Raw genomic sequence first — 23,038 nt, 5'->3', positions numbered from 1 at the left:
CATGTCATCTGCAAAGAGTGATAATTTAACTTCTTCATTCCCAATTTGGATGCCTTTTATTTCTTTCTCTTGCCTGATTGCTCTGGCAAGGACTTCCAACACTATGTTGAAAAGCAGAGGTGATAGGGGACAGCCCTGTCGTGTTCCTGAACATAGAGCAAAGGGCTTTAGTTTTTCACCATTAATTATGAGATTAGCTGAGGGCTTGTCATACATGTCCTTTATTATGTTAAGGTATTTTCCTTCCATACCTATTTTATTAAGTGTTTTAATCATAAATGGATGTTGTATCTTGTCAAATGCTTTTTCTGCATCAATTGATATAATCATATGATTTTTGTCCTTTATTTTGTTTATGTGATGTATCACATTGATGGATTTGCAGATGTTCAATCATCCTTGTGCCCCGGGGATGAACCCCACTTGGTCGTGATGAATAATCTTTTTAATGCATTGTTGTATTCCATTTGCTAGAATTTTGTTTAGGATTTTTGCATCTGTATTCATCAGAGATATTGGTCTGTAGTATTCTTTTTTTGTGTTGTCCTTACCAGGTTTTGATATCAGGGTAATGTTGGCCTCATAAAATGAGTTACGGAGTACTGTCTCTTCTTCAATTTTTTGTAAGAGTTTGAGCAGGATTGGTATTAGGTCCTCTTTGAAGGTTTGGTAGAATTCACTAGTGAAGCCATCTGGTCCCGGACTTTTGCTTTTGGGAAGGTTTTGGATGACTGAATCAATTTCGTTACCGGTGATCCGTCTGTTTAGATTTTCCAGTTCTTCATGGTTCAGGCTGAGAAGGCTATATGTTTCTAAGAACTTGTCCATTTCTTCTAGGTTATTGAATTTGGTGGCATATAGTCCTTCAGAGTATTCTTGGATGATCCTTTGTATTTCTGTGGTGTCCGTAGTAACTTCCCCTTTTTCATTTCTGATTTTGTTAATTTTGTTAATTAGTGTCTTCTCTCTTTTTATCTTAGTGAGTCTAGCCAAGGGTTTGTCAATTTTGTTAATCTTTTCAAAGAACCAGCTCTTTGTCACATTAAATTTTTCTATTGTCTTTTTGTTCTCTATTTCATTTAGTTCTGCTCTGATTTTTTTTTATTTCCTTTCTTCTGCTGACCTTGGGTTTCACTTGTTCTTCTTTTTCTAGTTTTTAAGGTGTAATGTGAGGTTATTTATTTGGGATTTTTCTTGTTTCTTGAGATAGGCCTGTAATGATATAAATTTCCCTCTTAAAACTGCTTTCACTGCATCCAAAAAATTTTGGTACGATGTATTTTCATTGTCATTTGTTTCTATGTATTTTTTGGTCTCTCCTCTCATTTCTTCTTTGACCCAATCGTTCTTTAAAAGTATGTTGTTTAATCTCCATGTATTTGTGTTTTTTCCTGCTTTCTTTTTGAAGTTGATCTCCAGTTTCAAAGCCTTGTGATCAGAGAATATGCTTGGTATGATTTCAATCTTCTTAAATTTGCTGAGGCTGATTTTATATCCCAATATATGGTCTATCCTTGAGAATGTTCCACGTACACTAGAAAAGAATGTGTAGTCTGATGTTCTAGTATGAAGTGCTCTATATATGTCAATTATGTCCATTTCATCTAATGTGTCATTTAGGGCTGCTATTTCATTATTTATTTTCTGTTTGGATGATCTATCCATAGCTATCAATGATGTATTTAAGTCCCCTAGTATAATTGTGTTTTGGTCAATTTCTCCCTTTAGTTCTGTTAATAGTTGCTTAGTATATTTCGGTACTCCCTGATTGGGGCATAAATATTGACGACTGTTATGTCTTCTTGTTGTACAGTCCCCTTCACCATTATGAAATGTCCATCTTTGTCTCTTGTTATTTTTTTCACCCTGAAGTCTGTTTCATCTGATATCATTATGGCTACACCTGATTTTCTCTGGGTACCATTTGCTTGGAGTGTCAATTTCCACCTTTTCACTTTGAGTCTATGCTTGTCCTTGTAGCTGAGATGTGTCTCTTGGAGACAGCATATGGTTGGGTTTAGTTTTTTGATCCAACCTGCTACTCTGTGCCTTTTTATTGGTGAGTTCAGTCCATTTACATTTAGGGTGATTATTGATATGTGAGGGTTTCCTGCCATTCGATCTTTAGTTTTCTAGTAAGGCTGTGTCTCCACTGTTTCTTTGCCCTTTTGTTGTTGTCTATTATTTCTGTGTGGTGGTATTCTATGATGTTTCCCTCTGTTTCTTCTTTTATTACAGTATATATTTCAGTTCTGGATTTATTTTGAGTTGTTACCCTTAAGTTTATGTAAAAGAAAGTTTGATATTTAGAGTATTCCATTTTTTTCAGCACGCTTACTTTCTCCATTCCCATACTCCGGTTCAGGCCTTTACTTTCCCCCTTTTTATGTTTCAGTTGCCACAAATTGTCCCTGTTGATCGTAGTCGAATAGGCTCCTTTAGTATTTCTTGTAGTGCAGGTTGTATATTAGAAAATCCCCTCAGCTTCTGTATGTCTGGAAAGGTCTTTAGTTCTCCTTCATATCTAAAGGGTATCTTTGCTGGATATATTATTCTTGGCTAATAATTTCTCTCTTCCAATAGTTTGAATATTTGGTTCCACTCCCTTCTGGCTTGTAGAGTTTCTGCTGAAAAATCTGATGATAATCAAATGGGCTTTCCTTTGTAGGTTACCGTCTTCTGTTCCCTGGCTGCCTTGAGGATTCTTTCTTTGTCGTTGATTTTAGACAGCTTCAATACAACGTGCCTTGGAGAAGGCCTGTTGGGATTGAGGTAATTAGGTGTTCTATTTGCTTCTTGGATTCGAGGTTCCAGCTCTGTCCACAAGTTTGGGAAGTTCTCATCAACAATTTGTTTAAATATATTCTCTGTTCCCTTCTCTCTTTCTTCTCCTTCTGGTATGCCCATTATTCTTATATTGCTCTTTCTGATGGAGTCAGAAAGTTCTTGTAGAGTTCTTTCATTTCTTTTAAGTCTCAAGTCTCTTTCTTCTTCCATCTATGTCATTTCCAGGTTTCTATCTTCAATGTCACTGATTCTTTCCTCCATCTGGTCAACTCTACTACCTAAGCTGGTCATTTCATTCTTATTTTCTTCTACTGAGTTCTTAATCTCCAGAAATTCTATTTGGTTCTTTTTTAAAATTTCAATCTCTTTCATAAAATGCTCATGTTGTTCTTTGATTGTGTTTCTGAGTTCATTAAACTGCCTTTCTGTGTTTTCTTGCATCTCATTGAGTTTTTTCAGAACTTCAATTTTGAATTCTCTGTCATTTAAGTAACATATTTTCATATCTTTAAGTTCCTTTTCTGTAGACTTTTCACTTTCTTTCTGAGCTGTCTTGTTGCCTTGGTTATTCATGGCAATTACTGATTTATTATTTCTCTTCCTAGACATCTACAGGAGTGGCTTCTGCAACAGGTTGATAGGAAGAGGTCTTTCTTTTGTTTTCCAGTACTTGTTGGTAGAATATTTTATTTTCTCTCTGACTGCAGCCTTTTTTTTCTCTCTCTCTCACACGGTAGTGCTATGTTTTCTTTTCAGTATGCCAGCTTCTCATACAATGGGGGGATTTCCTGGGAGACGGGTTTCTCCTCTGTTAATAGTTCGCCTGCGTCACAGGGCGCAGTGTCCGTGTGGGTATGGGGAGAGCTTTTGAAGTTCCAAAGCTCTTCCTGCACCAGATTCAGAGCCTGTATGTTTCAGCAGTTCTGTTTACTCCTGCAGGGATCCACCCAGATAGGTGGGGACAGGGGCGGGGTGAGTTGTGAGAGGTGGCCAAGAGCAATGGCGGCGACCACCATCACAGCCAGTCCTGCTTCCACAGCTCCCTTCCCCTTGCCGGAACTAGTTGGGATGCAAATCTGTGTCTGTGGTCCACAGTTCTCAGAACAGCAAATATTCTGTTCTTTTGCTCTGACACTGCTACTGTTTGGCTTCTAGCACCGGGCAGGTGGGGGCGGTGTGAGCTCTGGGAGGGTAGGGAGGGGGCGACTACTCTCAGTGCCTAAGGCTTCCGTTCTCTGCTTGGCAGTGAGGGCTTAAGCCACTGTTTTTAGCCTTCTTCCCTCAGTCTTTTCTCCGAGGTCTCTGCCGTGAGCGTTGGGTTCAGCCGTGTTATGTGCTGCCCCCTCAGCCCTGTGGGCCATAAGCGGAGCCCTAGCAGTCCGAGTTCTTTCCTCTCCCGCAGCTGCGGTAGTTCCGGGAAGCAGCGAGCTCGGAGCACTGAGCTAGGTCTGCGTCCTGCACCCACGCGGCTCCGTCTCCACACTTCTCCCTTCCCTCCTTCCCTGCTCACATGTTTCGCCCACCTTTAGGTGAATTTAGTAGTGGTCCTCTTCGTCTTGCCTGTCTGCTGTGCAGGAAGTCCTTTGTGGAGTTATTGTTGTTCGATTAGTTGTAAATTCCAGGGGAGCTTTACAGTGGCTTACCTCACGCCGCCATTTTGATGATGTCTCAGAAACACCAAGATTCTTAATGACACTAAGGCCAGAATCTCATTATTGCTTCTCTTGCTCAGTACTAATTAAAAAGTTGATGTACTCTAATCGCTTGATCAATTTCTTCATATCCAAAATACTCAAAATAAATATTTGAAGAACATTTAGGATAATAAAAACAAGCAATGACTTTGGTATCGTGGAGACATTTGAATCTTAAAATCTAGTTCCCAGGAAATAACCAACAGAGAAAAATCTTTACTTCTAGGAAATTATTTACACATGTACATACGGAGAAGCGCCTACTCTTACTGAGCATACACTTTTTCCAAGTTATTATACCAGAGGTTTCATATAAGTATGTTAAATAAGAGCACAAGTTTTGGGGTCACAAAGTTCTGGGTTTAAAATCCCATGTTATCACTTATTAATGGTGATACTTTGCAATTTTCTTTTTAATTTCCCCCGGGATCATTTGCTTTTGTAAATGGGGAACAGTAAATTTTGTAAATGGGGTTGCTGAGAGATTTAAAAGAGTGTATGTAAAGTACATGATATAGTGCCTGGCACATAGCTCATAAGAACACGCTTTATCACCACTGCTACCATCATTGTTAGCTATACTACCTATGGACCTGCTTTAATTTTTCATTTAATTTCATTTCATATGCATCTTCCTACCATTCTTAAGTGATAAAGATTATCATCCCCATTTTACATGGGGAAACTGAGGCTCAAGGTATTCCATCTAACAGCTGGGAAAAAGGGGAGTTGAACCCACGTATGTCTAACAAGGGAGCCCCTGCTTTTTCCACAATACTACTCATATAGAGTGTAATTTGTCCTGATATAGGGAACTGATTTTTTTTTCCCTAGAGCAACTTGCACATACCTTTGCTTAAACAAATTCCCAGATCTACTGACTCATTTGGACAAAACAAGAATTTCCTGTGCCAATGGAATAAAGAATTGGGCCAGAGAGAGATGTGTCAAAATATATGTACCAGTACCTCATTAAGAAGCAAGCTACTGATACACATACACACATATGAATACACACACACATCTGTGGCATTGAGTCCATATTAAAGTATATTTCTATAATGTTAATAATGCACAATTCACATGCAAGCAACACCTACCATGTAAAATTATAAAAGGAGAGGGAAAGACTTCTTTCATTACTTGGAATGATTTACTTTCCTGTAATCCTTTTTGAGGTTCTAGTTTTTAACAATGTTTAATCTGTGCCATCTTAAACACTCTAGAGAATTCATTTGTAGTTCAAGGATATTCTGCTTTATTGAAAAATAAAAGAACATATAACTGGGGCATCATTTACATAACTGGAGTTGCTGGAGCCTTCTTCTAACACAAGGCCAAGCCTCAAGAAAGTCTTCTGAAATGTGCAACAGACAGTATTATCAATAAAAGACCAAAGTTGTGCTTATTGCACCTTCTTGCCAGGGAAGAGTTAAGATGATTACACTTCTCCTGAGCTAGATAGATTAAAATCTACAAGGCAGTATTTAATGACACTTAAAATTGTAACCACAAGTTACTATATGCATAACTTTGTTGTCACCCATCCAAAAGTAGATAAAATTTTTCCAAAGTAACATATATGTTTTCATATATACATTCATCCTGCATAACCTGGAATATTAATGGATAAATAAGAAATAAAAGATTACTTATGTTTATTTCATGTCTGGACAGTCTGTTTAAACATCTGAGTTTCATTGGTACATTGGTTTAATAAAAATTTCAGTGCATGATATTTTTCTGTGCTAAGGCAAACTCTTTCAAACAATATTGAGAACACAGGCATAAAAAGACCAAACAAAAAGGGTCCTTGGCTCAGCAATGCCAACTCTACTCTTGCAATTCAACTGGTAAACATATAGCAAGAAAGTGTACCTTTCAGCCCTCCTGAAGGTATTCTTAATACATAGGAAAGTTCTCTGCATACTTCATCACTTCAGTACTTGCCTGGAGACCTATAAAACCACCAGAGAGTAACACTTTGCAATTTGAATGCAGAAAACTAAGGCATGTTACATCAAATCAAACTGTTTTGCAGTGAGCTATTTTGGAAAGGTAAGGTTCCAACCTTTCATATTAAAATGCTCAACCATCCTCAGACTTGCTAGGAAAAGGCATGTTTGGCAAAATGTGATACAGGCTTCTAATAGTTATGAGACTACTCACACCTTTTACTCATGCATAAAGACATTTATTGTGCTATTTGGATTCCTTTTGCACACAACTAAGAGATAGCATTGCTCAGTGTTTAAGAACATAGACTTTGGATTTACCATGAGGATGAAGCTTAGCTCTGTACCTCCTATTTGTATGGCCTTACATATATAATACTTCTTACCTTCTCTAAGTCTTGATTTCTAGTAGCTGCTGCTTGTTTAATAGAGAAAATGTTACTTACCTCCCAAGGTTATCATGAAGAATATGAGATAATGTATTAAAAGGTTTTAGTGGAGTACCTACCTAACTGTAAATGTTCAACACGTGTTTGTTTAAAAGAAGGAATCGATGAAACTAGTGAGGAGAGGGAGGGAAAGGATTAGATTCTAAGTTAGAGGTTGGAGAAATGATTATTTACAAATAAGGGTTACAACATGAAGAAGCAATAGGCAAACACAGAATGACTTTTGCAAAAAAATGCGCTATCTAAAAATATCTCAGACCCTTGTAAAATTTACATAGCTTTACCATGAAGTCTTAGTTGCTGGACAAATGCGTTAAACTTTTTATTTATATTTTTTTAATATTTTTTTTCTGTTAAGAAGCAGATCTAGGAGATGCAAATTAATCTTGATATTGCAAGAGGGTGGGGTAATTTTTCAAAAGAACACACCTAAAATTATGCTACATTTCTCCTCTGGCTGACAAAAGCATAACAGCGTGTATCTGGCATTAGTTTCCTACACCTTGTTATAGACTGTGCCAAAGGAATCCCCAAACACCCAGGTACTGTTTTACTTTGCTGATGACAGTTGAAATTTCGGTACCTCCTGTTTCTTCTCAACAGGAAAGGACATTCATTTCTGCCCAGCTCAAAGTTTATCTCCCTTGTAGTAGAACGTGCATTCTAATATTAAATCTAAAACTGCCTTGACATGTTGTTATAATACCTTATGGATGTGGAAAGCATATCGAGACCTACTGTGAAACATGGGAAAAGGTGGGACCTGGCTGCCCCTTCATGTGTTCTTACATTGGCACAACAAATCACACTTTCTTGGCTTGAACACTATATAGTCAACACATTCATTAACTGCTTTTCCTCTTACTGTCCTTCATGTGCTGCTGAATTGTATTACCATTTTCCTTTAGAAATAATTGGGCTTTGGAGCTATTTTGCCTTCAGTCCTTCCTATACAATTGAATTCTGTACTGGAATAACAAGCATGGGAGAGTGGCTGAAGATCTCATTTGATAGGGAAAAACGCCACCAGGAACAGTTTAGCTTTTTAGCTTTTTAAAGACAAGTTTTACGCTATTTCTGCAGTGCTACAGAAGATCCCTGATAGGGCAACCACTGAGAATTTGCTAGATGGCAAGTACCATGCTTAGCATTTTACCTCATTATCTTTGATCTTCAGCACAACCTTATAAAGGAGATACTGCGATGAGAAACATGAGTCTGAGAGTTATAACTTTGCCAAAGTCATAGAGAAAGCAAGAATTAATCTGAGGTTTTAAATTTTGTCTGAATAAAAAGCTTGAGAGATGCATTTATTCAATAATATTTTCATGGGCAAATGCTATATGTTACCAGACAAGTTTGGGCACCTGTGCTAAGCAAGGCATTGTCCCTAGCACTGGGAATGTGCAGAGACAAACTCTGTGCTCATGGAGCTCCCAGTCCACCAATGAGACAGACATTTAAAAATTGCTAAATTGCAAGACAAAGATATTCCATACGTAAGTGTTCACAGGCTTTCCCTCCCTCCACAAGACAAATGGGGAATAAGAGCCTATTTTCCCATTCTACACACCTCTCCTCCTACAATAACAGAAACTTGCTGAAAGAGAAGAAAGATCAGTCTGTATAATACACATATATTTAAATTACTATTTTCAAACAATTATTATAAAATGTAGGTATAAAACATATATATATATATATACATATATATATATATATATATATATATATATATATATATATAGTTTGAAATCAGGATGTGTGATACCTTCAACTTGTATATATATATATACAAGTTGAAGGTATCACACATCCTGATTTCAAACTACAAGTATACTACAAAACTATAATAATCAAAACAGTATGGTACTGGCACACACACACAAAAGACACATACGAGTAGATTAATGGAACAGAATAGAGATCCCAGGCAAAAGCCCTACGACAAAGGAGGCAAGAATATATAATGGGTAAATGACGGTCTCTTCAACAAGTGGTGTTGGGAAAATCAGACAGATACATTAAAAAAAAATAGATTACTTTCTTAAACCAAATACAAAAATAAACTCAAAATGGATGAAAAATTTTAATGTAACACCTGAAACCATGAAACCATAAAATCCTAGAAGAAAACATAGTCAGTAAATTCTGTGACGTTGGTCTTAGCAGTATGTTTTAGGGTACGTTTCCTCGGGTAAGCTCAACAAAAGCAAAAACAAACAAATGGGACTACTGCACAGCGAAGGAAACCACCAACAAAATTAAAACATAACATACTGAGTGGGAGAAGATATTTTGCAAATGATATATTTGATAAGGGGTTAATATCTAAACTATACGAAAAACTCATACAAGTCAACATCAAAAAAAAAAATATGATAAAAAAAACTGGGCAGAGGACCTGAATATACATTTCTCTGAAAAAGACATACAGATGGCCCATAGACATATGAAAAGAGGCTCAATGTCATGCAAATTAAATCCACAATGAGATATTACCTCAGACCTATCAGAATGACTGTTATCAAAATTCAACAAAAAAAAAGTGTTGGTGCGGATGTGGAAAAAAGGAAACTGTTGTACACTGTTGGTGGGATTGCAAACTGGTACAGTCACTACAGAAAACAGTACAGGGGTCCCTCAAAAAATTAAAAATAGAACTACTTTTGACCCAGCAATTCTACTTCTGGGTATATATCTGAAGAAAACCAAAACACTAATTCAAAAAGATATGTGCACCCTTATGTTCACTGTGCAGCATTGTTTATAATAGCCAAGATATGGAAGCAACCTAGGTGTCCATCAGTAGATGAACTGATAAAGAAGAGGTCTCACACACACGTACACTAGAATGTTACTAAGCCATAATAGAAATGAAATCTTGCCATTTGCAACAACTTGGATGTACCTGGAGGGTATTTTGCAAAGTGCAATAAGTCAGACAAAGACAAATACTGTCTGATTTCACTTCTGTGTGGAATCTATAAAACAAAACAAATGAGCAAACAAAACTAAACAGAAAGACTCAGAAACAGAGTGCAAACTGATGATTGTCAGAGGGGAAGGGGTGGAGGATGGGTACAAAAGGTAAAGGGAAATAAAAGGTACAAACTTCCAGGTATAAAATAAATAAGCCATGGGGATGTAGTGTGTAGCACGGCTAAATTTATGTAAACTGGGGGGGGTGGGGAAATTACTGATTTTAAGTTCTAGCTGATGCTGAGGTCCTGTCAGAAACCTATTGATTCATGGCATGGAATAATATTAGATGACATCAATCCAACATATAGGAAAGCAATTCACTCAAAATTAAGGAAAACATGGATCATTATTTAGATGTTATTTTCAACAATTCACTCATAGGTATTTAAATGTTTTACTTCCTACTACAAATAATGTTACTATTTTTTGAATAAACAGTTTAATCATCAGCAAGTTTCTTTTCTCTTAGATATGGCATCTGGTTCAAGAAAAATCACAAAGAAGCCAGGGAGCTTAGTCACAGATGCCAGCATTAGGTGGTAGCAAAAATAAAGGGCTCTGACATCAAAGAGTTAAGGAAGACTTGTCACAATGTAATAAAAAGAACGGATGTTGCAGACATAATGAATCCCAGAAAGGGCCCAAAACTGAGACATGAAAATGTGGAAATAAGTCAACTTCAGCTGGGTGTTGTGTATTCAAAGCTCGCTCACTCTTCAGCAACCATCCGGACATCAGATGTGTCCTCCTTTTCTGTGCCTGTGACCCCAAATTAACTTCATCTCCAACAACCTCCCTCTCCCACTGACAATGCCACTCCAACCTCCCTTTTGGCAAGCTGGAAAAGAAAGACTTTTACAATTGGAGAGTTTTGTGAGTTGTGTTGTACTGTGCAGTAACAGTGCTCTCTTCCCACTTTTATCCAAGAGCTTGAAGTATGTCATCAGGTCTGCGTCTTTTATGTTGATCTCCTTTGATGTCTGCCCCACTTACATACAGGATTTTTCCATAAAATGACCCTCAGCAGGCACAGGGTTGCATAATCCTTGGTGGCCACAGCTTGAAAGGAGATTCCTCTCTCCCTAGCATCCCTACCAATTCCTGGGGAAGGATTCCAATTGGCTGAGGCTGGATTTCATGCCTGAACCCCAATAGCTGGGCATGCCTCAATTTGGGATACTGCTAGGGTAAAAAAGAACACTTTCTAGAAGAAAAGAGGGAGGCAATCTGTTACCAGCAGAGCAAGGATGCAGGGCTCAAAAAAGCCAACCCCAATAGGCAGTCTGAAAGAAAACTATTGGAAAGCTCAGAAGTACCATTCCCGCAGTGACCCATATCTCAGGAGGCAATAGGAAGGTACTGAACTATTCTGCAAAAGACCGTGGTTGGTAACTACCTTTAGCCATAGGGATATCTTTAGAATAAAGGATGGCGAGGCAACCAAGATGTTAACCATAACAGGAAGCTACTATGACCCCTAAATTAGTTGGGAGGTGGTATTACTGGAGGCTGGAAGCCAGTTAGTCTGACAGGAACTGAGACTCCTCGGAAAAGTAGCCATCTGGCCAGGGCCGATGCAATGAGATACACCCACAAAGTGGGTATCTCCTATAGTAGACAGAAAGGTGGAGGTGAACCCTGGTTTTTCTCTTTCTTTCTCCTTCCTATCTCCCTCTAGTATATCCCATTGGCTGGATAGAGTCAGAAGTAACTGATAAATGTGTAAGTTCATATCCTCTGGGAAGTAGATGTCCAGATGGATTTAGATTTCCTGGAGGTAAATTTACCTATGAAAGAGAAAGGGGAGAAGGAAAGAGAGTAGAGGGAAAGCCTTCAGACCCAATGGAAAATGAAGCCTATGAAATGAGAGGGTGCAGGTCAGAGCACTGGGTATCAGGACTTCAGATTGTAGTTTTAAGAAAAACTCAACCAGTGCAACAGTTTGCTCTGGCACAGATTTCCCATATGGGGTTCTTGTGTCCCCACAGTGCTCAGTCCTTGGCTGAGGGCTGCCTAAGTAGCAAGGGATCTCAGCTCCAAAACTGAGGCAGATCCTGAAGGTACCACAGATGGATGCTCTCAGCTTCCCAGTGTCCCTGTGGCAGTCTCTGTCTTGAAGGGAGGGATGGGTATCTTATCCTTTATGGCTGCTGCGGCAAGAGAGCCTGGGAAATGTGGATTGCTTTGTGCAACCCCTGAAAAGCAGAGCTGAGCAGGAAAAAGGGGAACAAATCTAAAGGAAAACAGGCGATTGGCACATGAGTAAAGAAAGTATCAAATTGACTAATCACATTCAATAATTGTGGTAAATAATATTTTACCAGGCCTAGATTTAGAAGTATTGATATAGGATTAAAATTGCCCAAAAACTCTTTTTAGGTAATCAATGCTTCGTCAAATAAAACAAATGTTATGTTTAAGAATGGCAAGAACCATACGAGCCACTTAAAAAAGAAAGCTGTATTATAAACTAAAGAATGCCAAGCTGGAACAGACCTCATAATCACGGATTCAGCCTCCTCCTACTCTTTTTGTAGACGTTGAAACAGTCTCAGATAGACTGAGATGCTCCAATTTAGAAAATTAGTTTGTAACAGAATCAAGGCTAGATCCCAATTTTTTGACTCTTGCAAGATGTCCACATCAGGGATCTAATAATGTTTTGCTTAATTTATAAGTAATGTTTCGTAGTTCTACACAACAGAAACCAGACAATTTTGGATTAAAGTATGCTGCTGTGTGAGACGGAAACAAAAAACAAAAACTCAGCCTCTTGACAGTTTATTTCTTAAGCTGACTTTATTAAAAGTGAAATTAAAAACCACCATGCTCCAGAATAAATGAAAATATATATTTTATCACTTTGGCAGGTTTAACAAATCCCTAAAAATGTGCAAGTTATTCATAGTTTGTAAATTAGGTTAAAAAGTGTCAGCTTAGGCACGATCTACTAATTGATCAATTTTTTATTTTTGTAACTGTTGTATATACATCTATAAACATACTTTAAGTAATTTTCTCATTAAGAACAAGGGCAAAACAAAGGCATATTCAAAGGTCTCAGACTGAGAGGAAATTGTATAAATAGTTGTAATGAAACTTCAAGCTAATTGTCTCTATTGGGATTACCGTACCATCCAATTACAAACTCCTTGAAGATTTCTAAATATATGCCATGTTACTTATCCTGTGCTGGAAAAGCAGGTGGCTTTATTATTGCTTAGCTGTTATAAATTGTTGGGTTGTAAAATGTTAATGTGTAATATATTTGCTTACAGATAGTTACAGCCTGGAATGTTGCAGTTTAATCACTTAGTCCACTGAAGATACACTACAGGGCATTATTATTTAAAGATATCTTAGAAAAACTGCCTCCAGAAGATAGTCAAATACACACATGCGTTATCATCTGCAAAATATGACTAGAACTTGTGGAAACGCTGGTGCATTACATTTTGCTACACAAAGTACACAAGGACGTAAAAGGTTAAAGTTACAGAACTAAAAGATTGGATCAGTGTCTCCGGAGCAGTGTTATTTTAATTTTGTTTTATTTTTTGAAGGATAATTTGCAGATCTTGCTGCATGAAGTACTTTAAAAGGCTGTGGCAACTGAAAGGAAATGACAAACGATATAGACAGTTTTAAAGTCCTTAGGAAATTCAAAAAAGAATTTTGCAAAAGTATAGCCACAGCAACTTAATGAGTAAACTTACTTAATGATTATCATTTGTGAAAATGTTTTAAAGACTATCTCTGAGCAAAAGCCATACAGACACCAGAATTACAGTTTCTCAATCTGAAACGCTGATAAAAAGTTAACAACATTTCATTTGTCTATAAAAACAAATTAAGAGAGTGGCAATATTTAGAACAGCTATGGACATCACACCATAAACTATTATATAAGATTGAAAATGCATTTTGATGCACAGTTTTAAAGTAACTTCCAAATGCATAGTTCCATAATATGTACTTTCAACTAGGCTCTAAGATATCTGAACGTTAAAAATGTATTTGATGTACCAAGGTACAAGTATACTCTCATATTTTACCAAAAATATTCAGGTGATCTTAGATGGATTGTCAGCATACAATTTTATACTTCAAAGATGATAGGTAAAATTCTGGATATCTTTTAGGTTTTTACATGACAACCACAATATTTACAGGAAAAAAATAAAAGCCTTCAGTGATTTATGAGTCATGAGAATTTTTTCAATTATCTAATCTAGGGGAAATGTATAGTATCATTTTAAATTCCACATTGGGCTCTACTTACCTCTCCTAAATATCCAACAAATCACAATAATAGTTTCTGTAGCCCTAAGATTTTGAAAAATTGAAATCTATTTTTGTTTCTCGAACATTATGTACATTTTTGGACCTTTTCCTAGCCACACTCTAATGCACTTTACAAAGTATTTGATATCCTTAGATGTTTTGAGATTGTGTACCTTTTAAAAAGCACCTCTTATAGCCTTCTAATTTATAATTGATTTATTCTTTTCCAGATAAAGTGCTACAATTGAACTTGGATGTAACAGTGCTAACACATTTCCATTCTTTAATGATTTGTACTGTATTTGTGGCATTGAATAGATATTTTCTCTTTTTTTTGATTGGGTATAGCTGTAGGCATACCAGGGGGAATGCCGACTCTATTCTACCGCTTTTCTCCCAGTTTCTTCACACCATCCCTTATAAGGAAGGGTGCTGCCATGATAGATCAGGTTTAGGAAGACTTTTTTTTTTTAACACTGTGTCTAAAGAGCTAGGAGTGGGTAGACAGTCACCATGTCAATCAAATGTTAGCAAGTTAAATGTTAGCATACAGATGTGAAACTTGCAGATGCTCTCATGAGATGGAGGAAGACAACCTTAGGGACAGCTCCCTTCAGGGATTCAGCATGCCCTCTCCCCTCATGTGCTTCAAGATTTCTTTGGCTGGGTAGCTGTATCAATTAGAACACTCGCCCAAGTCTCCATGAGTTAAATAACAAAGATGTGTTTCTCACTCATGCTGCATGCCCATTGCAGGTCATTTGGGGGCAGAAGCAGACGCAACATCAGATTCATTCAGTTATATAACTACTACTTTTAGCTACTTACAGTGCATGCCGATGCATTCTATTATGAATCGCTCCTATTTTACTATGCATATTAATTCTACACTTTAACTGACAGCTTGTTACATGTGAGTGCAGATAAAATGTTTAAATAGTCATGCAGCTAGTATAGTCAGAAGCAGTGTTTAATATCAACCGTGAAGTACAAAGGCGTCTTTGATGTCCTTTAGTAGAAAATCATTTTGTTGGGGGGAATCAAACTGGAGGTTAATCTTTCCTCCAAAAGAAGTTGAGATAGAAAGCACTGTACTACCTCAGGGTCCATACAAAACAGAGGCAGTAGTCAGAGTGTGCTCACAAGGGTCAGAAAGCAGTAAAATGCCACATATTTAGATGACAAGATCACTCCTGACTAATGGGTGACCGACAGAAAGCATTTTGAAAAGCTGGGCATATTAAGCAGTTATAATAAGGATTTGATGGCATGTGGTTACTATGGAGTATAGGATTATTTAATTTCTTCTTTATATGTATCAGTATTTTTTCAAGTATCCTAAAACAGAAATGTACACTTCAGAAAGAAATGAAAAAATTAGCAATTGATGAGTCTTCTTATTTATAAATTTCAGCTGGAGCATTTCACATCTTGCTTGCAGTTACTGTCATCGGTTTTGGCTCAAATAAACTCTTATAAAAATTCAAAAAATAAAATAAAATAAAAAATACATAAAAATTTCAATGCATTTTAAGGATCTTGGTATAAGGAAATAATCTAAATACAAAACGGCATGGGGCCCGAAGAAGCAGGTCTGTAGAATGTGGATGGCAAGAGAAAAAGAGAGGGAGAATTCATTTACACAAATAAGAAAATTCACAAAATCCCTTAGTGGAGATTAGAAGATTATATCATATCTCCACCGTATATTGTTTGTTGTAGGTGATACACATTTTTGTTTCTATTAACAGTATAGCAAAATGTCAAAAATTCCAATTCCACATAGTTGGTTCCGTCACTAAACTAAAAACTTGTCTTTTATAAAATGATAAATTAACAAACACCATGCAAATATGGCTACACATTGTACTATGACTCAGTTGGACCCACATTTATAATTATAGCCAAAGTCTGGAGCTCAAAATATAATGATAAGGAGAAAGAGAGCACTATTCAGGACTGGCCCCTGGAATGTAACATGTTTTCCAAAGGACATTAGGGTGAGTCCCTGAAAAAGCTGGACCCCAGATATCAAGGCTCCCAGTATCAGCAGAGACTCCTTTGTTCAAGGTTGGCCTGAGAGTGAAACAGCCTCTCTTCAAGGGGCAGTGCAAGCATGACAGTAAAGACATCTGTAACTCTGTTAAAAGCTGAAAGCAAGGGCCTTTCCCCTATTTTATGCGTACCACACAGGCCTTCAAGATCCTCATGTGTCTCTAGAGAAGGGAGACTCCTCCCTTGAACAATATATGAGTTTGAATTTCCCGACTCCACAGGAAGAGTTGAGATCTAAGCAACAGATTTTAATCAATAAAAGGAAATGTGATTGTTTTGCCTGAGGGGCCGTTTGTTTTGTTTTGTTTTAACTGAAATATATTTTACATATGACGTTGTGGATATTGAAGGTATACAACATATTAATGTGTTACATTTATATACTGTAACATGATTCCCACTGTAGTGATAATTAGTATCTCACATTACATAATTATCCTAAAAAAACAAAAAAACAAAAACAAAAAAAGGAAGGAAGGAAGATGAGGTCCCTGGCCTTAATCTACTTTTGACATTCTGCCTCCAAAGCTGTAGACTGTTAGACCCTATCTCTTAAGATTCTTTCCAGTATAACGTTAATTTTTTATGAAGACTTTCTACTTAATTTTTTACATGTTATTACCTCCCCCAGATTAATCCATAAGAAAGTAAACTAGACATTTCAATAGACCAAAAATAAAAACAAACAAACAAAAAAAAAACCTGAAAATGTGATGGTAGTTCTTACACACTTGATTTCATGGAGTAAGATTTTACTTTTTTATGGGGGGGAGCGGTCTGGGTATTCATTCAAAAATATGTATTGAGTCCTTACAATGTATTAATTATGCATGCTATTTGGTGCTGGATAAATAGTTGTAAACAAACAAGCCATGCCCTCTGCTTTCATGGATCTTTACATTTATAGGAGGAAAAGAAGTAATAATTAAATTGTAGATATATTGTTTCTTTGAAGAAAAAAAATTGATCATGGAAGAGAATAAAAAGGAAGATGTATTATAGAACAGAAGATGGCATCCATGAGTGATACACCAGTGATGTCAAGTGTGAATGGCAAAGAGGTTCAAGTAGAAGCAACACTCACGAGGCACACTGAGGAATTTAACTGAGGCCAGTGTGGCTAGAGAATAGTGAACAACAGGCACAGTGGTTGGGATGTAGTTGAAGAGTGGGTAGAGCTCAACCTTGGCAGAGCTTTGCAGATTATACTAATTTGTTCTTTATTTTAAGCACAGTGGAATGTTTTGGGGGGATTTTAAGTAGAGAGAAGTGATGTGGTTAGAGAATGTTTTTAGATGATCATTCTGGTTGCAGTGAGAAGAATGGAAGTGAGGAAGATTAAGAAGGCAAGTGAAATGGTCTGCCAGCAGTGCAGACACACAAGTGGTGGTCTAATCAAGAGGTGATAATAGCGTGAATTAGGGGAGTGGTCATGAAGATATAAACATATACTTTGCAGATATAATTTATCAGAGTTGGTAAAGATATTAATACTGGAGTTGGGTGACTGGATTGGAAGATGGTGGGCGTTTTATTTTAAACTTGGACAATGACAGATAGTGCCATTCACTGGGAAAGTTGGATTAGGATAGGAATTGGAGTGCTCAAGAGTGGGGAGAAAGATCTGGTTTGGGATATGTTAAGTTTGAGATCCTTATGAGACTTAATGTTCAAATATTAGGATGACATTTAGACATATTGGCCCAGAGTTCAAATACGATTTTGGGGTAGAGGTCTAAATCTGAGAGTCTTGATATAAATGTGGTATCTACAGCAATGAGTGTTGATGAGATCACTTAGAGAGTACAAAGCGAGGAGAAAGGGAGTATATGTGCAACGCCGGCAAATTACCCACAAACCTATCAACAATCTTAATTTCCAGGGAAAGAGAATGCAATTTGGGGATCTATTATAATTGATTTTAATATAATTCTGATAGACTAAACAAAAAAAGAAAAAAAAAAGGAATAAAACAGAAGAGGATCATCTACTATTGACCTTGGCCAAAAGGTTTACTTAATCACAAATATTTCCTTTTCCATGGATGTCAATTTTCATTAACAAAATTCCAAAAGATTTTGTAGGAGTCAGTGCATTTAAGAAGTAACTTGATTAACTGAGTCATTGAGGAGTGAATGATAACTCACCATGATAATCCATTCAAATTGATTATTACTTTCTTGTGCATTGTTAAATAAGGTGTCAAATTAAATTTTCCTTTTCACATTAAGAGTAGTGGCTATGTTTTCTGGCTCTGGATGCTTATTAAGTTACAGAAGACATTTTATTTTCAAAGTAGAGGCAAATCAGATATTGCAGAATTCCTCTGGCCAGAAGAGTTTATTTAGGAAATTAAAGTATTATTTCTGGGTATAAACATCCTTATGTTAATTACCGTCATCAAGTGTTTAGTGTCAACAAAAACCTTTCCAAGTTTCTCAAGGATACTTCCAGACAGAGCTGTACATCTATTTTTGAGGAAATACTAGGCAGACAACTTCAGATGCTCTCAAACACTGGAGCCAGGAATCACTCAGAGTAGAAACACCCTCCCCCCACCCTCCCACCCCAGCTACATCTGTCATATTAAAACCCAATTATGCACAGAAAAAAAGACAAAGAAACACGATAAATTAGAGAACAACATATGTTTACCATAGCAAACATATTGCAAATAGGCTTAAATATCACATATTAAAAAGGTTAAAGCATTTACCTTTTTTTCTTGGAAATCTAAAGAAAAGCATGCAGTGAGAATGAGATACAAAACAACCACCACAAAACCTTGGAGTTTCAGAAAATGGACTCTAAATCATGAAAATATAAAATCAGCTTTATTTTAATTGATAAATTTGCTATGTAACATGATCTTCTCTTACATAATACATTGTCTGCCCATTTGCCACCTAATACAAGGCTACAAGTATCACAGGCCTGTAGGTATTGTGAATAGTCTCAAGCTCCATCTCTGTCAAAGTCCCAAACTACTGAGGAGAATAAATCAGAATATATTCATGTTAACAAAGCTCTTTTTACAGTAATAAATGCAGGTGTATCACTTCAGTTAAATCTATTTGTTGAACTGGCTTTTTTTTTTTTTTTTTTTTAAGACAACAAAAGCTTAAAGTGACAAAATTATGACAACTCAGTTTGTGGACCATTAGGCTGTACATTTGAAGATACACTATGATTAGGGAAAAAGACAGATTTTCCTTTGACAAATGCCACTTTGATTTTAAAAATGAGATTAAATGTCAATACCCAGACGTACTGCTGGATGTGCTAGAAAACCACAATCTCGGATTTTAAACCTAGTCTTAAACCAAAGCCTGCCCAGAAGTCTAAGTGTAAAAGACGTATGTTCCATACTTCGGGTCAGGTTGTCATTAGCCCTCATCTAGCCTGTTGCAAAAGCTCCTGCTAAGGAGCTTTTCATTTTCCCTGAGTTTTTTTGGGGAGGAGGTTTCTTTGGGTTTTTTTTGTTTTGTTTTTTTTGTTTTTAGAAGTTAACTCTGGTCAAATGGTCAAATGTTTGAACTTTCTGATCATGTGCTTTTGTTTAATCAGATAGCCTACCCAAGAATGGTCATGTCCTAAACCGTTCCTTGTTGACATCTTATTCAGCCTTTGAAGTTCCTCACAAAGAATAAATGCCCCATATTCCACACTGTTAGAAATAATTTTCCCCATGCTTTCATGTACAATATCGTCATCAACACCAACATGGTTTGTTAAAAATCTACTTTGTGTAGGCATTCTACTCGCTGTGTTAAATACTTTCCCTAATTGAGACAAAAATCTTTGCAAGGAAGATACTATAATCCTCATTTCATAGGAAAAGAAAGCTGAGTCGTAAGGTTATGAGTCATGATGATTAGATGATTCAAAGGAAACTAACTTTATGCCTAATGTTACTTGATTAGTAATGAGTGGAAAAATATTTGGAACAGAAGCCAGCCTCCAAATCCCAGGCATTTCCCTCAGCAGTTAGCCTGAGTTGTTGTCATATAGGATCATACTCTCCCTCCAGGCAGACATTAAGCTTTATTTATCCTTTTTGTCCTCCAACATTTAGCATAGGCTCTAACTTTGCACAGAGCAGAGTCCGTGAATAGTGGTTGAATGTATGGGACCCTCTTTTCATCCTCTTTCTACTAATTACTGTCGCGAATTATCAAATACTCATCCGGAATGGATAACATAGTGAGAGACAAACAGCATTTTGATAGCAGTTCATTTGTTAGTGGCTGGATTGTTGAAATGTTTGGAAGTGTACTTTTTGGAATTATGGAATTATCAAGAATTGTATGTTGCTCTGTTAGCTAGTTTGCTGCTGGATGAGTTCCTTCAGCTAATGGGGTGAATTATATAACAGGTGACCTGGGGTTTGTATTTTGGTCTTACTGGAGCTGAGATTGTGACAGTTGGCAGAACTCATCCATTGGAGTGGGCCTAGGAAGTTTCACTGTTTTCCTGAGAAGGTATCAGCCCTCCTTGGAGAGCGAAGAGGCCTTACCAGGCAAAGAATAACCTGGAAATTCCTTAATATGGCATTCCAGATCTTTAATCACTGGGCCCGTTTATGTCTCCAGCTCATTGTGCCCCATCTTGCATTCTGGGCTCCCACCATCTTAGGCAATAGCATTTGCATTCTCTGAACAAGCCAAGTTCTCTCTCATCTCAGGATTCTGGACATGCTGATTTTCTGCCTCGCAAGCAATCTTCCCATACACTCTCCCTTCCCAGGAATGTTTATGTATAAAAAGGTCCAGATCACCTTCCATGTCACCCCCTCTAGGAAGCCTTGCTGTCCCCTGAAAGTAGACTAGGTCCCCAAGCACCCTGCACTTCTCCCTTTCATAATACTTATCACACTATCTTACATTAATTTTTGCTCCAAAAGACACATTAGAGCTGATGGTCCAGCTAGGTCTTATTTTCGGGGAAACACGGTATTTGATCAAACATTGTTCTAGATGTTTCTGTCAAGGTATTTTTTTAGATGAGATTAACATTTATATCAATAGACTTTAAGTAAACCAGATTACCCTCCACAATGTGAATGGGCTTCATCTAGTTGACTGAGGTCTTAATAGAAAAAGACTGACCTCCTGGAGGAAGAGGAAATTCCTTCAGTAGATGGCCTTTGTACAGGAACTGCCACTCCTCCCCAGGTCTCCAGCCAGCAGATCTATCCTGCTGATAATTATGGCCTCCATAATTATGTGAACCAGTTCCTAAAAGTCTCTCCTCTAATCTCCAGAGGGAGGGAGAGCGAGGGAGAGAGGGAGAGAGGGAGAATTTCTTATTGGTTCTGTCTTTCTGGAGAACCCTGACTAATACTTGTATCTTTAGCTTTGAGCATAGTGCTTGGAATATAGAGCTGGTCAAAGAAAATTTGATTAAATTGAATCAATCTGACTTACAAGAAAGAAAACCACTGCAGACATAATGTCAAGACTTCTCTCTTAAGAGTCAGGGACCTGCATTCAGGTCAAGCTATTGTACACAGTGATTGGTTTGCTAACCTGAGAGTTCCTTTCTCCTGATCCCTTTCAAAGAGCAGAGGAAATGAAGAACAGTGAAATCCCCATTCATTTACATTTTAGCCCATGGATTGCATATCATTGCACTCTGAATAAACCAACATTTTGCAGTCCTAATGGTGCTCATCCAACAGTCTTACGTGCAAAACTTTTACAGTTTGGCAGAGAGAGGCAGGTGCCTGTTGCTGGTGGGACTATCTCAGGTTTCTCAAGCCATTAGGAAGGAGACACTCTCAGAAAGAAAACTCAGTTTTTCTGTCTCCCAACACCTTCATCATGATTATTTAAAATCTATCACACATCCTGGAATTATGAACTTTTAGACTTGGACAGACTTCTTAGGGGGCTTGACAACTCAGGTTGTTAAATATCCAGTGTGAATGGGGAAATGGTTATAGAAAATGACCGAGATTGTTTCGTTTACCACTCAAGTTAAATTTTTCATCTAGAGCAGCCTGGGCCTTTACTAAGCCTATGAAATGCTTGTATTGGTTTGGATAAAAGATTCTGGCTAGAGGTTAGGATTTAGTACAGCTAATTTGTGACTCTTAGAAGCAATTACATGTATTTTGCAATGAAAAGAATGGGGAGGTCACGGGCGCAGATTTTAACTTGTTTTTTTAAGTGAGTGATTTGTCCAGCTTTTCACAAATTTTGATAATTTCTCTGCCTTTCTTTCAGAAAAATAGTGAAACAATATAAGCATATATATCAAGCTATTCACAAGCAACAAAGCTGACAGCATCCGGTAATAAGAGATGAAAGGAGAAGGGAAAAGGAAATTTACCCATCTACAAACTGGAGAAATAATTCCAAATCCAATATCAGCATCATTTTTTTTTCTAATAAACAGTTTCTCAGTTATATATTCTTATTTTAAAATCTAATCTTGTTAAAACTTTTATTCTACTTGCAAAGTCTTAATTTGGTTCACAGTTTTCTTTTTATGTTATTTTCAAAGATTTTTCTGAAAGATCTTATAAGTAAATATATTTTGGTTTTCCCAAACAAATAAAAACCATGCCGACAAGTTTCCTGTGGGTACTTATTTTTGTTGCAAATGTGCTCTTTTGGGTTCCTGGACGCAATTCACCCAGTTCACCAAGTACGTGTGGCAGGTGGTGGCGGGGGGGAGGCATTCCCACACCATTAAACAATTGTCCTGTACCGGCAGGGTTTCTGAGAATTCAACTCAATTCTGACATTATCTACCTGGAGACAAGCATCAGATTCCACAGGTTGAGGGCTCAGTCCCACAAGACTGTGCCATTCCCACTCCCCCA

The 23,038-nt window shown here is 37.3% G+C and overlaps 1 long non-coding RNA gene across 1 annotated transcript in view; it reads left to right on the top strand.

The window, feature by feature from the left end:
• Positions 1-22,682, top strand: part of LOC141568526 (uncharacterized) — a 41,047-nt gene extending 18,365 nt beyond the window's left edge. The window contains exon 3 of the long non-coding RNA XR_012491679.2: positions 22,437-22,682. This is a non-coding gene — a long non-coding RNA (uncharacterized LOC141568526). The remainder of the gene's footprint in view (positions 1-22,436) is intronic.
• Positions 22,683-23,038: the final 356 nt, after the last annotated feature.

This window comes from Rhinolophus sinicus, chromosome 1, assembly GCF_057876585.1.
Source record: "Rhinolophus sinicus isolate RSI-liver-muscle chromosome 1, RSI-T2T, whole genome shotgun sequence".
Classification (NCBI taxonomy): Eukaryota; Metazoa; Chordata; class Mammalia; order Chiroptera; family Rhinolophidae; genus Rhinolophus; species Rhinolophus sinicus.
Note: the sequence above shows the minus strand (reverse complement) of the source record. Positions and strands in the feature narration are given on the sequence as shown.